This window comes from Nicotiana attenuata, unplaced genomic scaffold (genome assembly GCF_001879085.1).
Source record: "Nicotiana attenuata strain UT unplaced genomic scaffold, NIATTr2, whole genome shotgun sequence".
In the NCBI taxonomy this organism is placed as follows: Eukaryota; Viridiplantae; Streptophyta; class Magnoliopsida; order Solanales; family Solanaceae; genus Nicotiana; species Nicotiana attenuata.
The window spans coordinates 102,087-109,448 of NW_017673748.1; the positions used below are offsets into that span (position 1 = coordinate 102,087).

At 29.2% G+C, this 7,362-nt stretch overlaps 1 long non-coding RNA gene across 1 annotated transcript; it reads left to right on the top strand.

Annotated features, from left to right (window-relative positions):
* The first annotated feature begins 5,400 nt into the window (after positions 1-5,400).
* LOC109217159 lies at positions 5,401-6,209 on the top strand. The gene is made up of 3 exons (XR_002066605.1): positions 5,401-5,524; positions 5,626-5,757; positions 5,951-6,209. It is a non-coding gene; the product is annotated as an uncharacterized LOC109217159 (long non-coding RNA).
* Positions 6,210-7,362: the final 1,153 nt, after the last annotated feature.

Genomic DNA, 7,362 nt, shown 5'->3' on the forward strand with positions numbered 1-7,362 from the left:
TGTTATGAGAATGAAGAAGGGGAGAGGAATCCGTTTATATAAAGAGGAGGTAAAGAAAGCAGACAGAACTGACTTCTCAAGAGATGCCACAAATAGGTGCATGGGATCAAGTTCAACCCAATTTACGAAAATGAGGCTACTCTTTTTTCTTTTCCTGGCACGGTTAATTTCTCACGCATATCAATTTTTTTACAATTAAAATGTTTGTGGTGGGATGAACGGGATATCTTTCGTCCTTAGTCTTGGATAGAGAGCGTTTTCTTTCTTTTTAATGGGTTACGTAATAGTGGCATAATAGCTACTGGTTTTAAAGTCCGAAATAAATAGGCTTACTTTTTTTTCACTTGAATTATAATTACAAGAATCTAGATTTGAGTATCGTGTCGCAAGAAGAAAAAAAAACCAAAGAGGAAGCGTACCTGTCACGCCCCGAACCTGGGGAGCATGACCGGTGCTCAACCGAAGCAAGCCTACTTTACATCAACCTCTCATCATAACTCATGCATGATTTTGCGAGAATAACTGACTAAGTTGTGCCATAAGGGGTCATTCTCCAAACGGGACGGGGCCAAGCCTTTAGGTTGTTTAAGTAGGTTGGGTGACAGATCGGCCATAGGAGTACTCCGGGATATAAACCAGAAACAACAAAAGTGGAGCATACGACGCTGCCGCCCGTTTTCATTTCGTGGAAGTCCCTGGCAAAGGAAAGTTTTGTAGGTGATGGCACGTTCTGCTTCTTATGACTCGAGGGGCGTTGAAATCCTTTCTATTGGTTCTTGCGTGGCAGCTGGTATAGATGATGAAAGGCGGGCCACTTTTTCGGGACCTATTCTCTTAATACGCGACAAAGCGAAATAGGAAAGGGGCCGAGCTGATTGGATAATGAACCTTTTAGAAACGGATCAAATATAAATAAAAATTATATTATTCACTTAGAAAACGGATCTTGCTAACATGGGCGAGCACATCAGAATCTTTTCTTCACACAGGATTTAGCTCTTCCTCGAATAGTTAAAAACTTTTTGAAGAATGACATTGATCATCTTCCTAACCTCCGAATTAGAGCACAAACAAGGAATTTCACTTTTGATTATGGATAGTTATAACATAATAGTTGTACGGTGCTTAGTTTACTTTTGTCTAATTGTAAAGGAGTCCTCAACCAATTTTCTTTTGGTACAACTATCCTGTAGAAAGTTTTTTTGTCTACCATCATCTTGTATTGGAAGCTAAGATTTATGTCCTCTAGCACATACTCTTCTTATGTGATATATACAGGTTGTGGTCAGGCCTAACCCCATACCGATAAAGTGGATAACCAATGACTTTAATTTTTACATTTGTAAAACCTCAAATTGGGGGTTCCTCAAGTTTATCCGCCGGTTAATCCATTTTTCATCCGTATTAAATATGAGTTGGATCGAATAATTTATCAATTTTGCATTACCCGTTTTGACCCGTCCCATATCTGACCTGCCCGTTTGTCACCCCTAATTTTACGCAACACTAATTTTAGATAAATCGGATCAATGACAATGAGTTGCTAATACTACAGTATTATAGCAAAAAAAAAAAAAATTAACGTTATAGACTTAATTAGTCATAAATAAGTTGTATGAAACAAAACAAAACGAGTATTAGTTTTGTAGAAAAAAGGAATGATGTCTGGACAAATGGTGGTAGTTACGTGGACCCTTCTAGGTGAAAAAATTAGAAGAATTGAAAACTAGTAGACTCTATTATAAATATATTATATTATAGATATCCATTTAGTACTTCGTTATAAATAAGGTTCCTAAAGAAGCATATCTATGTTGAACTCCGCCGTAAATATGTTTATCTATTTAGTATATACTCTATTGGAAATAAGCCTCCTGCAGAAGTTCATCATTTCGATACTCCGTTATGAATAAATATTACCCCGATAAAAGATTATCTATAGCTGGTACAATAACAGCTTACACAACAGCTTGCAGTAGCAGCTTACCCAGCACCTTGCACTAGGTGCTCACAAGCACCTTACACAGCAGCTTGCAGTAGCAGCTTACACAGCACCTTGTAGTAGCAACTTACGCAACAACTTCATTTCTTCTATAAATAGAGGAGATTTTAGTTCATTTTATATATCAGTTTGAAGCTGAATGATATATCGATTTCTCTCTATACTTTTCTTTGATTAATTTACTTTATAGTCTTTATTTTATAACACCTTTTCGTAGTTAACGCTCTTTCTAGTGATTCAAGAGAGAAATTTGTTGAGACAAATCATACGGGTATTAAATATAGATTTTCTTTTCTTAACCCGAGATTGTAATGCATGAATTAGTAACGGAATAATTTATATGATAATGCAGAGATCAATACTTCAAAAATTATAATGCAAGGATTATTCGTGCTGAATATTTTGTTTGATATCAGTAGTAGATTACAAATTAGTATAGAACGTACTAGTTTAAAATATATATTAAAAGGTTTTCTACTAGTATTATGAGGCTCGTTTTGTTAGTCTTTTTAATTAACCATACATTAGTAATTAAAATTCTTATTTTATATTTAATTAACATGTAAAATCTATTGTCTATATACCCTATAGTCTTATCCGATTATATTTGGCTGTATACGTGTATGATAAGAGGTATAATAATATTCACACTTCTGTATGATATATAACTGCTTAACATTTGAATTGAATCTGGGAAAAGCTGCAACTCAATTCAACATCACCAACACTATGGAAACTGAAGGTCCTGATCCACATAATGTCACAATTTATTTAACAATTCCACAAACGCATATATAAAATGGTCTTTAATTATGTCTTCATCATACAAGTTAATGATTTTTCTGTTTTATGGCATTATTTAAGATTACTCTTTTTCTGAATTAACTTTTTTTAGTTAAATTCACTTATCTTTTCACTACAATATTATGCATCTATAGCTTACGAAATCTTTGCTACAAATTTAAAAATCATAGCTAATACCTGATAATAGCCACGAAAATTAAAATTCTATGGCTATTTGCAAAACTATAAAACTTCTTTGCCACGAAAATTAAGTTGATAAAGTTAATTCCTCATATTAGCTACAATTGCTAACAATTGTGGCAATAACTACCTAAATAGCTACAAATTTATTGCTACAAATAAAATTTGGTAGCTAATCATAAGTTTTTGCCACGAATCAATAGGTATTGTAGCAATAGTTACCTTTTAGCCACAATAAATTATTTAAAATAAAATATTGTAGCTCAATAAATATTTTTGCTTCAAGTTTTAAAAAGTTATGGCAATAGTTAAATGATATAGTCACAGATTTATTGGTATAATTGAATTATGTAGCTAATCCTTAGTTTTTTGCCACGAGTTGAAAATTACTATAGCTATAGTAACTTTTTAGCCACATAAAATATTTGAAAGAAAATATTGTAGCTAAATGAATATTTTTGCTTTAAGTTATTAAAAGTTGTGGCAATATAGGTTAAATTAGCCACATGTTTCTTGCTTTAATAGAATTTCGTAGCTAATCATTAATTTTTGCCACGAGTTGAAACTTAATATAGCAACAGTAACCTTTTAGTCACAATAAACCATTTAAATCAAATATTGCTAAATAAATAACTTTGCTTCAAGTTCTAAAAAGTCATGGCAGTAGGATCATCACGATAAAATAATATAACCACAGATTTATTGCTACGATAAACTTTGTAACTAATCATTAGTTTTTGCCACAAGGTAAATTTTCCATCACAGTAGCAATCTTCTAGCCACATTAAAAATTTGAAACAAAATTTTGTAGTCAAATAAATATTTATCTTCTTATTTTAAGAAACTAAAAATAGTTAGATAATAGTTACAACTATTTGTCATGACAAACATAATAGACACAATTTAAAGTGACGATAAATTTACAAGTTAACTATAACTTTAGTCGTATATTTAGGATTGTCACTGCAATAATAGTATTTTAACCACAATAAGTAAGGTACAAAAATTCATAGGTGAATATTTTTGTTTCAATAGAGTTGCTCAAATAATATCAAGTTACGAAAAATTCAATTTTAACTATAAAACTTAGATTTTTTTTCAAAATAACAGAAAATACAATAATAATAATAATATATAAATTGAAATATTAATAAACGTTAAATTTGCAAAAGTTAATTTTAATAGATAATTTGTATGCCTAATTGTAGCCTCAAAACCTATCAATTTACTTTTTATTTGTCAAACTCATATATATATATATATATATATATATATATATATATATATATATATATATATATATATATATATATATATATATATATATATATATATGTATGTATATATATATATATGTATGTATGTANATTTTTTTCGTCCTGCACGATATTGTTAGTTTTGTTATTTACTCCTATTTCAATTATATTAACTTCTTAATTTTAGTGCTTAATTAGATTATGATAGTTATTAAGTTATTAAAATAGTATTAAACTATTATATATATAACTTTTCTATTTATCTAACTTGAGTATAATTAGTGATCAATGTACATAGATACAAACATATTGTCTAAATTTGATATTTCTTATTAAATTATAATGAAAACTAATTACATGTTTATTTAAATTGTATAGAAAATTACAAGTATAATTTGTTTATTATGAATTATGATATACTAATTAGTTTTGTTATACACTCCTATACCAACCATATTCGATATTATTAAGTTTCACTTAAAAAAATTAATATTTAATATGGTTGGTATAGGAGTGTATAACAAAACTAATTAGTATATCATAATTCATAATAAACAAATTATACTTGTAATTTTCTATACAATTTAAATAAACATGTAATTAGTTTTCATTATAATTTAATAAGAAATATCAAATTTAGACAATATGTTTGTATCTATGTACATTGATCACTAATTATACTCAAGTTAGATAAATAGAAAAGTTATATATATAATAGTTTAATACTATTTTAATAACTTAATAACTATCATAATCTAATTAAGCACTAAAATTAAGAAGTTAATATAACTGAAATAGGAGTAAATAACAAAACTAACAATATCGTGCAGGACGAAAAAAATTGTAATTATTGAATATCTTTATTTCATGCAAGTTGAGTTTTCTATTTTACTTAATATAAATTATGTATTTAATCTTTTACATTTTTCCTACATAATTTTCTTACTTACTTGTACTTGTTAGTACTTATATTTCTCTCATTTTATGATATTTATATTAAGAAATAATATGAAGCAAATAATATATTAACAAAAAGAAAAGGAAACATAAAGGCCAATTGGCCCAAACCAAAATCCCTAAAACGGCAAAACCTAATAAAAAACCCTTTAAACTTACTTTTTGCGTCCTTCCCAGCCACCTCCCCATGCATCCCCTTCCCAACCGCCTCCCCTTTTCCTCCCTTTTCACATTTCCTTCTTCAACATCACTTTCTCTCTTCACATGTACAGGGCAAACCAATGGAATCATTGGCTAGATAGCCTGGCGTCTTCTGTCTTTCCAAGTATGTTTATGTATTTATATTTTAGAATTTCTCAATCCCATACACCTACTTAATTTGAATTTTTAGATTCATATTCTAACAATTTAATATATATTATGCAGTATTGTGATAGGTATTGAGTGGAACCTTGAAGATTATAATGTAGTGTTGGGAAGAGCCACGGTTCGTCGAAAAGACATTACAAATAAAAATTAGATGAAAATCCTTTCAAAAGTTTTTAGAAAAGTATACAGGTTTGTTTTCTTATCTTGTTGCATTGAATTTTCCCCTTTTGTTATATGCTAAAAGGTTTTGTAAAAGAATTATCAAGATATAGTTTTTCTGTCTTTGAACTTCTATTTGTATTTTGACAGATCAACCTTGGATATTTGTATTAATGGTTCGCTCATTCTTGTGTGCTAATTTTTGTTTCTTTTGAATGTATAGGGTAAATTTTAATCTATTGAATACAAGAAGATCAAGGATTAGTCTTGATGCAAAGAGTGAAATTACTTCATCCGTGACGGCAGAAGATCATTTGTTGGCAACATTTTCAATCCCAGATTAAATACTTAGAACTTAGTTTTGTTTTGATGTAGAATCCCTCAGATTTTATATATTATAGTTGAATAGCTGAGTTTACTTTAGATAGATAATTGTATATTTTAGAATTAATTTTTGAAATTTTTGGATGTAAATTTGTATAATAAAGTGATATTCAAAGTTTATTTTTGTGTTAATGATTTGAACAAAGATGCATGAATATGGAATATTTGAAAATTTTAAAAATATTTAGTGAGGTAAAACAGAAAAATAGTAACCATAGGACAGAAATATTTATTATCTCTAATAAATTAATTTTTCATAAAAATAGAATGTAATCAAAATCTAGTCACCAAATAAAACATAATAAAAAATCTAATCATGGATATTTTAACGATTTATAGCTATGAAATTATGGGTTGGTAGCTAAATATAATTACTATAATACAAATCTTATATGTGAGCATAGCTACATATTTAAATTTTGTGGCTAAATAAATAGCATCTTTTGCCGCATAATATCCCTTTGTGGCTAAAGTATAGAAGATAGCTACAAAATTAATTTATCATAGCAAAAGAATAAAATCATTAGCTATAAATATATATTCTTCGTGGCAAAATATTTTATTAATATAGCTACATCACAAAAATTCTTGTAGCAATAAGTACTAATCCTTAGCCACGAAAAATTAAAGTTTGTAGCTAACTTTTAGTTACGCTACTTCTAGCTACGGGTGCTACGGAAAAAATTACTGTGGCTTAAGTGTTTAGCCACAGAATTTCTCATGTTTAGCTACAACGTAGTTCGTAGCTATATATGTATTATCTTGTAGTGATTACTCATATATGATTTGGCTTTTTACTCATGGTAAATCCCTTCAAAATATCATCAATATAATTTTCTTAAATTTTGAAATCATCTATTTCTCCAGTTGCCTTATAGTTGGACTTGTACACCCATTCAACTCCAATTGAGCATTATATAGGTTGTAGAGTAATGCCACCAATAGATATTTCGTCTTGCTCCTTGAAACATGTAATCTCGAACAATGGCACGGAATTTATTTCATCTCAATATCTATAATCATGTGTTGTAGTTTTGGATCCCAAGCTATTTTTGCCTCAATCTTGTGCATATCATCAGAGACATTCTCTTGATGAACCATCTTGCTTTTTTCGTTAATAGGTTCATCTTCAATATTATCAAATAACGTTTCAGGTGAAACACCAACCTCTTTTGGACGAACGTCCCTTGCAACCAAATCTTCCTTTTTAACAACCGGAAAAACTTTTGGCTGAGTATTATTTGACTTCCC